Genomic DNA, 12,195 nt, shown 5'->3' on the forward strand with positions numbered 1-12,195 from the left:
AATAGAGGATATTCAAATAGGAAGTCAAATTGTCTCTGCAGACAACATGTTTGTTTATTTAGAAAAGTCCATTGGCTCAGCCCAAAAACTCCTTAATCTGATAAGCAACTTCAGCAAAATCTCAGGATACAAAATCAATGGGCAAAAATCACAAACATTCTTATACACCAATAATAGACAAGCAGAGCCAAGTCATTAGTGAACTCCCATTGACAATTGCTACAAAAAGAGTAAAATACCTAGGAACAGGGCTTACAAGAGACATGAAGGATACCTTCAAGGAGAACTACAAACTACTGCTCAAGGAAATAAGAGAGGACATAAACAAATGGAAAAACATTCCATGTTCATGGATAGGAAGAATCAGTATTGTGAAAATGGCCATACTGCCCAAAGTATTTATAGATCCATTGCTATTCTCATTAAGCTACTATTGACTTTCTTCATAGAATTAGAAAAAAAAAAAACCTACTTTAAATTTTATATGAAACCAAAAAAGAACTCATATAGCAACATCAATCCTAAGCAAAAAGAACAAAGCAGGAAACATCATGCTACCTGACTAAAAACTATACTACAGGCTACAGTAACTAAAACAGCACGGCACTGGTGCGAAAACAGATATATAGGCCAATAGAACAGAACAGAGGCCTCAGAAATAACACTACATGTCTACAACTGTCTGATTTTTGACAAACCTGACAAAAGCAATTGGGAAAGGATTTCCTATATAATAAATCATGCTGGGAAAACCTGCTAGCCATATGTAGAAAACTGAAACTGGACCCTTTCCTTACACCTTATACAAAAATTAACAACATGGATTACAGACTTAAATATAAAACCTAAAACCATAAAAACCTTAGAAGAAAACCTAAGCAATACCATTCAGGACATAGAGGCATGTTCAAAGACTTTATGACTAAGACACCAAAAGCAACTGCAACAAGAGGGAAAATTGACAAATGGTATCTAATTAAACTAAAGAGTTTCTGCTCAGCAAGAGAAATTATCAGAGTGAACAGACAACCTCCAGAATGGGAAAAAAAATTTGAAATCTATCTGACAAAAGTTAATATCCTGAATCTACAATGAATTTAAAAGTATTTACCAAAAAAAAAAAAAAAATACAACCCTATCAAAAAGTGGGTGAAGGATATGAACAGACACTTCTCAAAAGAAGACATTTATGTGTACAACAAACTTATAAAAAAAGCCCATCATCTCTGGTCATTAGATAAATGCAAGTTAAAACTACAATGAGATACCATTTCATGCCAGTTAGAATGGTGATTATTAAAAAGTTTGGAAATAACAGATGCTGGTGAGGATGCAGAGTAATAGGAGTACTTTTACACTGTTGGTGGGAGTGTAAATTAGTTCAACATTGTAGAAAACAGTGAGGTGATTTCTCAGGGATCTAGAAACAGAAATAACATTTGACCCAGCAATTTCATTACCCAAAGGATTATAAATCATTCTACTGTAAAGACACATGCACACGTATGTTTATTGCAGCACTATTTACAATAGCAAAGACTTGGAGCCAACCCAAATACTCGTCAATAATAGACTGGATTAAAAAAATGTGGCACTGTGGAAAACTATGCAACCATAAGAAAGAATGAGTTCATTTCCTTTGCAAAGACATGGATGAAGTTGGAAACCATCATCCTCAGCAAACAAACACAGGAACAGAAAACCAAACACCACAAGTTCTCACTCATAGATAGGAGTTGAACAATGAGAACACATGGACACAAGAAGGGGAAAATCACACACTGGGGCCTGTCAGGGAGTAGGGGTCAAGGGGAGGGAGGCCATTAGAACAAATACATAATACATGCCCAGCTTAAAACCTAGATGACTGGTTGATGGGTGCAGCAAACCCCCATGGCACGTGTATGCCTATGTAATCAACCTGCACATTCAGCACATGGGTCCCAGAACTTATAATAAAACATTTTTTTAAAAATTAGAAAATGAGTGTAGGAATAGCAGACATAGGGAGCAGCTACTACTCTTAGTGCTGGGATAGAGTGACCATGGAAGAAATAAACCCAGAAGACATCTTTCTCCCAGCCCGCACTGAGATCTGGACTTCATTGGAAAGGTCATGGTCATGATTCACTGTTTGGTAGAGAAGTTAGCTGAGATGCTACACTGAAATGACTCATGGAGAATCTGGGGAAATTGCTTTCTGGAATGCTACGGGGAATCATTCCTGAAGAGGTACCCTGCTTTGGAGCCTACTTCAAAGCTGACTGAGGAGGTACTAGGGGAAGCTATTTGTGGGGAGGTGCCATGCGAGCAACTTTTGTTCGGAAACCACTTGGGTTTTGATAGAGAAGCAGTTTATGGGAAGAAGCTGCACTGATGGCACTCTATGCCTAAAGGGTTGCCAGAGAGAAGCTTCCCATGTGGAGATGCTGCATGCTGCTTTTCACCATTTATTGAACAAGGGTGCCGAGATCTCCTGGAACTGAAGGCAATAAACTGATAACTGGCATTTTATCCTTATTATGTGCAGTGCTCTCTGATATATTTTATTCTATTTCATTTTTTAAAACAAAGTGTGATGCTCTTAATTGATTTAATTGGTTTTGGCATGCAGTTTAGAAAATATTGAGGTAAAATATATAGAGAGATATAAGCGATCGTCCATGACTTTGGGGAGTATAAAACCCAATATTCCAAGAGAATATTTTCATAAAGAAATGAAATGCAAGTAATATAGATCTAGGGCTGCATAAATACTATGGTAGGTTTTATGGGCATCCACTAATCAATAGCTTTGAAAGGTATAAATTAGGTAAGTAGATAAATTGGTAGATATAGTAATGAATTAGATAAGTAGAGAGGTTTGTGGAGGGCATTGTGCTTTGACTTAAGCAAGTGTATGGATTGCCATTACAGAATTGTAAATATGGACATGACTTGGTCAGACTTGCATTTCATTTTTGTTTTAATGTACTTTTTATGTATATTGTTCTGTGGGTAGTTTTGAGGATGGATTTGAAGAAGACAAGATCAGAGGAAGGGAGATTGTGTAGGAGGTATTATAGTTCTTAAAGGAGATGAATGCCTAAAATTGAGTATAGGTAATCGTGATAGAGAGGGAAGAAAGGACTTAGGATAACATGGGTAAAGCCATTAGGTATTGCTTCTTGATTTAACAAGAAGAAAAGGATTGAGGTAGTTTTAAGAGTCCCAAGTTTTTGGTTGCAGAGACTGGAGAGATAATGAGCAAAGAACACATGGGAAGGACCAAGTAAGACAGGAAGATGATACATTTAGGTTAATAAATAATAGTAATTATAATTTGAGCTAACATGAACTGAGCACTTACCACACTGCCGTCGTGTCTTAAGCAATTTACATGTATTAATTAATTTAAACCTCATAACAGTCCTTTAAGATAGGTAAAATCATTAGTATTTCCATTTTCATATAAGATTATGTAACTTTTTCAGGGTCACACAGCACAAGTTGAAGCCGAGATTCAAACTCAGTCTGGTTCCAGAGCCTGTGAAGTGCCTATGGAAGACATTCACGTGGAGATGGATACTCATATGAATGTAGGTTGAGATTGGAGATCTAGATATAGAAGCCATTAGTAACTTAGTTGATAGTTTAAAAAATAAGAGGTGAATGAGATCACCTGGGGAGTATATTAAAGAGTTCAAAAAGTTAGGAGGTGGCCAGATTAGGAAGGACCTTGATTGAAAAACTTTGCATGTTTAGCTCTTGATAGTGGAATGCTACTAGAACTTTTTAACTCACAAGGAGATGATGTGCAAATATGGCTGTAAATGTAGGTTAAAGCTTTGTGGGGCAGAGAATAAAAGGAAAAAGACCAATTATTAAGTCTTGGTCATTAATTATGAGATAATAAAGACCTAGGTCAGTGTTAAGAAGATATGGAAAAAGACATCTCTAGTCATAAGGTGGGAAGCTTTTGAGTACAGTCATGTATCACTTAACTATAGGGATTCTTAATGAGAAATGGATTGTTAGGCAATTTTGTCATTATGCAAATATCATAGAGTATACTTACACAAACCTAGATGGTGTAACCTTGATATGGTTTGGCTCTGTGTCCCCAGCTAAATCTCACCTCGAATTATAGTTCCCATAATCCCCATGTGTCATGGGATGGACCCGATAGGAAGTAATTTAATTATGGGAGAATTACTCTCATGCTGTTTTCATGTTAGTGAGTGAGTTCTCACAAGATCTGATGGTTTTATAAGGGGCTTTCCCACTACTGCTTGGCACTTTTCCCTTTTGCTGCCATGTGAAGAAAGATGTGTTAGCTTCCCCTTGTATCACACTTGTAAGTTTCCTGAGGCCTCTCCCGGCCCTGTGGAACTGTGAGTCAAACCTCTTTTCTAGTCTCGGGCAGTTCTTTATAGCAGCATTAGAATGGACTCATATAAGTCTATTACACAGCTATACTATATGGTATAGTCTCTTGCTCTTAGGCTACAAATTTCTCCAGCTGTGACTATAGTAAATACTGCAGGCAATTGTAACCCAAAGATAAGTGTTTGTGTATCTAAACATAGAAAAGAGACAGTAAAAATATGGTATAAAAGATTAAAAATGGTACACCTGTATTTGACACTTATGATGAATGGAGCTTACAAAACTAGAAGTTGTTCTGGGTAAGTCAGTGAGTGAGTAGTGATTGAATGTGGAAACCTAGGACATTGCTATACATACTGTAAACTTTATAAACACCATATGCTTAGGCTACAGTAAATTTATATTTAAAATTTTCTTTAATAATAAATGAATCTTAGCTTACTATAACTTTTAACTCCCTGAACTGTAAAAGTGTTTTAATGTTTTGAATTGTTTATAATAACACTTAGCTGAAAACACAAACACATTGTGTAGCTATATAAAATATATATTCTTTATATCCTTATTCTGTAAGCTTTTATATTTTATTTTTTTTTTTTTACTTTTAAAACTTTTTGTTAAAAGTAAGACAGAATTACACATTAACATAGGCCAACAAAGGGCCAGGATTATCAATATTACTCTCTTCTACTTCCACATCTTGTCCCACTAGAAGAGCTTCAGGGGCAATTTCATGCATGAAGCTGTCACCTACTATGGTAACAATACCTTTTTCTGGAAAACCTCCTGGAAGACCTGCCTGAGGCTGTTTTACAGTTACCATTTTAAAAAAACAAGTAGAAGGAGTCCACTCTAAAATAACAATAAAAGTATCGTGAAGTAAATACATAAACCAGTAACATTTTTTTATTATTATTGTCAAGTATTATGTACTGTATATAATTGCATATGCTCTACATTTGTATGACTCGCAGCATAGTAAGTTTGTTTACATCAGCATCACCACAAACATTATGAGTAATGCCTTATGCTACAATGTTATAATGGTTGCAGAGTCACTAGGTGATGGGAATTTTTCAGCTCTATCATAATCTTATGGGACCACTATCATATATGTGATCCATTGTTGACCAAAACATAATCGTGTGATGCCGAGTATACATATAGTCAAGGTTTTCTGGGTTTGCCCCAGCTCTTGCCTGCAATTTCCAGTTTCACCATGGTGCCAGTACTTAGGTGTTAATTCAAATAGTAGTACGATTCAAGATAAGCTACCTCCTTCAGCATATTCCTAGAGTACATGAAGACTAAAATACTGATTCCCACAAGGTTATTGTTGCCTTAATTATATTTTACTTCAAGGACAGCCTTACTGAAATATAATTTATACATCATAAAATACACCTGCTTAAAGTGTACAATTTAGTGGCTTTTAATATATTCAGAGTTACGATTTCATCATGACAATTTATGTTAGAACATTTTCATTACCCCAAAAAGAAATTCTGCATTTTCTAGCCATCATCTCCCAATTAACCCATTCCCTCCAGCCCAAGACAACCACTAATCTACTTTCTGTTTTAGCAGATTTGTCTATTCTGAACACTTCATCTAAATGTAATCATAAAATTTGTGGTCTTTTGTGACTAGTTTCTTCTACTTTATATGTTTTTCAGGTCTATGCATGTGGTAGCCTGTATCAGTACTTCATTAATTTTAATGCCTAAACTATATTCCATTTATAGATATACTACATTTCATTTTCCCTTCATTAGTTAATTTTTGGGTTGTTTCTGTCTTTTGGTTGTTATAAATAATGGTGCTATGAACATTTTGTACAAGGCTTTTTGTTGACAGATGGTTTCAATTTTCATGAGTATACACCCAGGGAGTGGAATTGCTGGGTCATGTGCTAACTGTATATTTAACTTACTGAGAAACTGTCAGAATGTTTTTCAAAGTAGATGTACCATTTTATATTTCTTCCAGCAAATGTATAAAGTTTCTAATTTCTCCACATCTTCATCAACACTTGTTATTATTGTTAATAGTCATCCTAGTGGGAATGAAGTGTATCTCATGGCATTTCCCTGATGAGTAATGATGCTGAGCATCTTTTGTTGTGCTTATTGGACTACTTTGTATTTTAGCTCATCTGATAGGTATGCAGTGATATCTCATTTGTGTTTTTCATTTGCATTTCCTTAGTGGCTAGTGTTGTTGATCATCTTTTTACGTGTGTATTTGCCATCTGTATATCCTCTTTTGCTAAAATGTATTTCCATGCCTTTTACTTTCTAATTTGATTTATTTTTACTCTTGAGTTTTGAGAGTACATTCTAGATACTGGTCCTTTACTTGATATGCAGTTAAATATTTTTCCTAGCCTGTAGTTTGTCTTTCATCTTCTTAACAGGGTATCTGGCAGAACAAAAGTTTTATATTTTGATAAAATTCAGTTTATCGATTTTTCTTTTATGGATTGTGCTTTTGGTGTCACGTCTAACTATTCTGCCTAGCTCTAGATCCTATGTACTTTCTTCTGCTTTTTTTTTTCTCCTAGAAGATTTATAGGTTTTGTTTTTTTTTTACATTTAAGTCTTTGATCCATTTTGTGTAACTTTGGTATAAGACATGAAAATTAGATAGAGGTTTATTACCTATGGATGCCCAATTGCTCCAGCATTCCATTTTTGGGACAACAACTTGAATTTTCACCTCTGTTAAAAATTAGGCATATTCATGTGGGTCTATTTCTGTTCCACTAGCCTGTTCTCTTCCGGCATTACTTTCACACAATCTTAATTACTGTGACTATATAACTGTTCAAATCAGGAAGAATGTTTCTTCCCACTTTCTTCTTTTCAAAATTGTTTTAACTGTTTTTTTCTTTATCTTTCCATATACATTTTAGAACAATCTTGTCTATATCTACCAAATATCTTGCTAGGGTTTTTGTGGGTATTGTCTTGACTCTGTATATTTATTTAGGGAAAATTGACATATTTCTATTTTAAGTATTGCAATCCATAAATTTATGCCTCTCCATCTATTTAGATTTTTCCTAATATGTTTTCTTCAGCATTGTGTAGTTTTTAGCATACAGATCCTCTCTATGTTTTGTTAGATTTATACCTAAGTATTTCAGCCTTTTGGCCAAATGTAAATTGTAAATGGTATTGCATTTTCAATTTTGTTGTTCATACGGTCACTTCTAGTATTTAGAGGTACATTTTATTTTATGTTGATCTTGTGTCCTGAGACCTTGCTGAATTCACTTATTCTTGGAATGTTTTGTAGGCGCCTTGGTATTTTCTACATAGACAAGTATGTCATCTGCTAATAGGGATACTATTATATATTTTTTTTCCAATTCGTATACTGTTTATCCTTATCTTGCCTTATTGCACTGTCTGGAATTAGTAGAACTATTTCAATTAGGAGTAGTAAGAGCATATATCCTTGCCTTGTTCCCAATTGTAGGGAGAAAACTTTCAGCTTTTCACCATCAAGTATAATGCTAGCTGTAGGCATTTTGTAGATTTTCTTTATCAAGTTGAGGAAGTTCCCATGTATTCCTGGTTTTCAGATAGTTTTTATCATGTACATGTGTTGAATTTTAGCAAATGCTTTTTTTGCACTGAACGATATATATACTTTGTCTTATTTTGCTTCACTTTATTGCCATTTGCAAGTATTGCATTTTTTTTTCACAAATTGAAGGGTTTTTGCAACTCTATGTCAAGCAAGTCTATGGATGCCATTTTTCCAACAGCATTTGTCACATTTTGGTAATTCTCACATTTTTACCTTTTTCATTGTCATTATATAATATCTATTATGGTGATTTGTGATCAGTGATTTTTGATGCTATATTCTAATTGTTTTGAGGTGCCATAAACCGTGCCCATTTAAGATGGCAAACTAAATCAATAAATATTTGTATTCTCAAGGTCAGGAGATCGAGACCATCCTGGCTAACATAGTGAAACCCTGTCTCTACTAAAAATACAAAAAATAAAAAATAAATTAGCCAGGCATGATGGAACACACATGTAATCCCAGCTACTCAGGAGGCTGAGGCAGGAGAATCACTTGAATCTGGGAGGCAGAGGTTGTAGTGAGCTGAGATTGTGCCACTGCACTCTAGGCTGGGCGACAGAGCGAGACTCCTTCTCAAAAAATATAAATTAAATTAAAAAAATTAAAAACAATAAATAAATGTGTGTGTTCTGATTACTCCATGGACTAGCTATTAACCCACTTCTCCCATTTCCTGCCTCTCTCCTTCTCCTCTTGTCTCGCTATTTTCTGAGACACAATGGCCTCTAAATGTTCAAGTGAAAGGAAGAGTAGCATATCTCTCATTTTAGATCAAAGGCCAGAAGATATTACAGTTAGCGAAGAGGGCATTTTGAAAGCCAAGATAGTCTAAAAGCACGATGCTTGCACCAAACAACCAAGTTGTGTAAAGGAAAATTTCTTAAATTCAAAGTGCTACTCCAGTAAACATATAAATGACATAAAAGTAAAACAGTCTTATTGATGATAGGAAGAAACTTTTAGTGGTCTAGACAGAAAATCAAAGAGGCCACAAAATTCCCTTAAGTCATACCCTAATTCAAAGCAACCCCCAACTGTCTTCAATTATATGAGGGCTGAGATTGGTGAAGAAGCTGCAGAATAAAAATTGGAAGCTACCTGAAATTGGTTCATGAGATTTAAGGAATCAAGCTGTCTCCATAACATAAAAATACAAGGTGAAGCAGCAAGTACTGATGGAAAAGCTGCAGCAAGTACTTCACAAGAACTAGCTAAGATAGGTGAGGAAGGTGGTTACAATAGACAACAGATTTTGAATGTAGATAAAACACTGTTCTATTGGAAGGAGCTGACATCTAGAAGTCAATGTCTGGCTTCAAAGCTCAGGCTGACTCTTTTGTTAGGGGCTAATGCAGATGGTGATTTTAAGTTGAAGCCAATGCTCATTTATCATTCTAAAATCCTAGGGACATTAAAAATAATGCTTAATCTACTCAGTCTAAGATCTATAGATTGAACTATAAAGCTTGGATGACAGCACACCTGTTTATAGCATGGTTTACTGAGTATTTTAAGCCTACTGTTGAGACCTACTGCTCAGAAGGACTCCTCTTAAAATATTACTGCTTATTGACAATGCATCTAGTCACCCAAGAGCTCTGATAGAGATGTATAAGGAGATTAATGTTGTTTTCAGGCTTGGTAACAGAATATCCTTTCTGCAGCCTGTGGATCAACGAATAATTTTGACCTTCAAGTCTTATTTAAGAAATACATTTTATAAGGCTCTAGCTGCCAGAGATTCCTCAGATGGATCTTGGAAAAATAAATTGAAAACCTTCTGAGAATGATTCACTGGTAGAGATGCCATTAAGGACATTTATACTTCAGGGGAGGAAGTCAAAACATCAACATTAATGGTAATTTTGAATATGTTTATTCTAACCCTTATGGATGACATTGAGGGGTAAAGCACTTCTGTGGAGGAAGCCACTGCTGATGTAATGGAGATAGCAAGAAAACTAGAATTATAAGTGGAGCCTGACGATGTGACTGAATGGCTGCAATTTTGTGATAAAACTATAATGGATGAAGAGTTACTTCTTATGGCTGAGTAAAGAGAGTGGTTTCTTGAGATGAATCTACTCCTGGTGAAGATGCTATGAACATTGTTTAAATGACAACAAAAGACTTAGAATATTACATAAACCTAATTGATTAAGTAGTGGCATCATTTGAGAGGATTGACTTCAGTTTTGAGAGAAGTTCTACTGTGGGTAAAATGCTATTAGGCAAGGTGTGTTGGCTCATGCCTGTAATCCCAGAAATTTGGGAAGCCAAGGTGGGAGGATCATTAGAGGCTAGGAGTTTGAGGTTGCAGTGAGCCATGATTACACCACTGCACCCCAGCCTGGGTGACAGAATGAGACCTTGTCTTTAAAAAAAAAAGTGCTATTGAACAGCATTGCATGCTACAGAGAAATCTTGCATGAGATTTCATTGATTTGGTGTTGTCTTATTTTAAGAAAACACCACAGCACTCCAACCTTCAGGAACCACCACCCTGATCAGTCAGCAGCCATCAACATCGAGGAAAGACCCTCCACTAGCAAAAACATTCCAACTCAATGAAGGCTCAGATAGCATTTTTAACAATGAAGTATTTTTAAATTAAGGTATGTACATTTCTTTAGATATAATGCTATTGCACACTTCAGAGACTGAAGTGTAGTATAAACATAACTTTTATATGCACTGGGAAACTGAAAAATTTAACTGTCTCACTTTATTGCTGTGGAACTGCAGCCTCAATCTTTAAGATATGACTGTATATATATTTTTTCATCTTTAGCCTGTAATATCATGAAGCACATTGATTTCTTTATGTTTGAATATTAAGCACGTCTTATACCACTAGAATGAATCCCATTTGGTCATGATGCATATTAAAATTTTATGCCGAATTTTATTTGCTAGTAGTGTGTTAAATATTTTTCTATTTATGTTCATGAGGAATATTAGTCTGCAGTTTTTTCTACCTTTTTTTCTATATTTGATATCAGTGAGATAGTAGCTTTATAAACTGAATTGGAAAGAGTTTTTACCTTCTGGAAAATATTATAAATAATTGATTTTAATTATTTAAATACTTAGGAGACTTATTTGTTGAAACCATCTGTGATTGGAGATTCCTTTTTGGGTGTTTGAAAATTATGAATTCAATTTTCTCTAGAGTTCTAGAGCTATTTTAATTATATATTCCATATTGAATTGACTGTGAGAGTTTGTATTTAAAAAAAAAAAAAAACAGTTTATTTTACCTAAGTTGTCAGATTTCTGTGTGAAGAGCTCATCATAGTAATACCATATTGTTCTTTTCATGTCTACAGAGTTTATAGTCACATCCCATGTTTCATTCTTAATACTAATAAGTTGTGTTTTTATTTTTTCCTTTGTCCAACTTGATTGAGACTTACTAATTTTACTGATTTTTCAGAGAACCAGATATTTGTTTCATTGATTTGTTCTCTAATATTAAAACAATTTCAAATTTATTGATTTACCTGATTATATTTACTGTTTCTTTTCTTTCACTTGCTTTGGGATTATGTTCTGTTTCTAGATTCTTGAGGTGGGAGCTCAGATTATAGACTTGTGACTTTTATATATATATATATATATTTTTTTTTTTTTTATTGTAAGACTTTTGACTTTTGGTAGTGATTTCTGTGGTTTTTGTGTATCATTCACCTGAGCCGGGTATGCTATACCCAGTGTGTAGTCTTTTTTTTTTTTGAGACAGAGTCTTGCTCCGTCGCCAGGTGACAGGCTGGAGTGCAGTGGCACAATCACGGCTCACCGCAACCTCCACCTCCCGGCTTCAAGCAATTCTCCTACCTCAGCCTCCCTAGTAGCTGGGACTACAGGTGTGCACCACCACGCCCAGCTAATTTTTGTATTTTTAGTAGAAACGAGGTTTCACCATGTTGACCAGGATGGTCTCAATCTCTTGACCTCGTGATCCCCCTGCCTCGGCCTCCCAAAGTGCTGTGATTACACCGCACCCGGCCAGTGTGTAGTCTTTTATCCCTCACCACCCCCACCCTTTTTCCCAAGTCTTCAAAGTCCAATGAATCATTCTTACGCTTTTGCATCTTCATAGCTTAGCTCCCACATATGAGTAAAAACATAACGATATTTGGTTTTTCATTCCTGAGTTACTTCAGTTAGAATAATTGTCTCCACTTCCATGTAGGTTGCTACAAATGCCATTGTTTCATTTTT

General features: G+C 35.3%; 1 protein-coding gene across 4 annotated transcripts in view; it reads left to right on the forward strand.

The window, feature by feature from the left end:
- ZC3H12B (zinc finger CCCH-type containing 12B) overlaps window positions 1-12,195 on the forward strand; it is a 479,271-nt gene that overhangs the window by 101,318 nt on the left and 365,758 nt on the right. For 3 of the 4 annotated variants that reach the window (XM_064367730.1, XM_064367732.1, XM_064367729.1), the window contains 2 exons: window positions 3,474-3,578; window positions 10,437-10,586. The exons of the other annotated variant lie outside the window; for it this stretch is intronic. The gene's annotated coding sequence lies outside the window, so the exon portion shown is untranslated. The remainder of the gene's footprint in view (window positions 1-3,473; window positions 3,579-10,436; window positions 10,587-12,195) is intronic. 4 annotated transcript variants of the gene reach the window in all.

This window comes from Aotus nancymaae, unplaced genomic scaffold, assembly GCF_030222135.1.
Source record: "Aotus nancymaae isolate 86718 unplaced genomic scaffold, 86718_ANA_hifiasm-v0.15.2.pri h1tg000073l, whole genome shotgun sequence".
In the NCBI taxonomy this organism is placed as follows: domain Eukaryota; kingdom Metazoa; phylum Chordata; class Mammalia; order Primates; family Aotidae; genus Aotus; species Aotus nancymaae.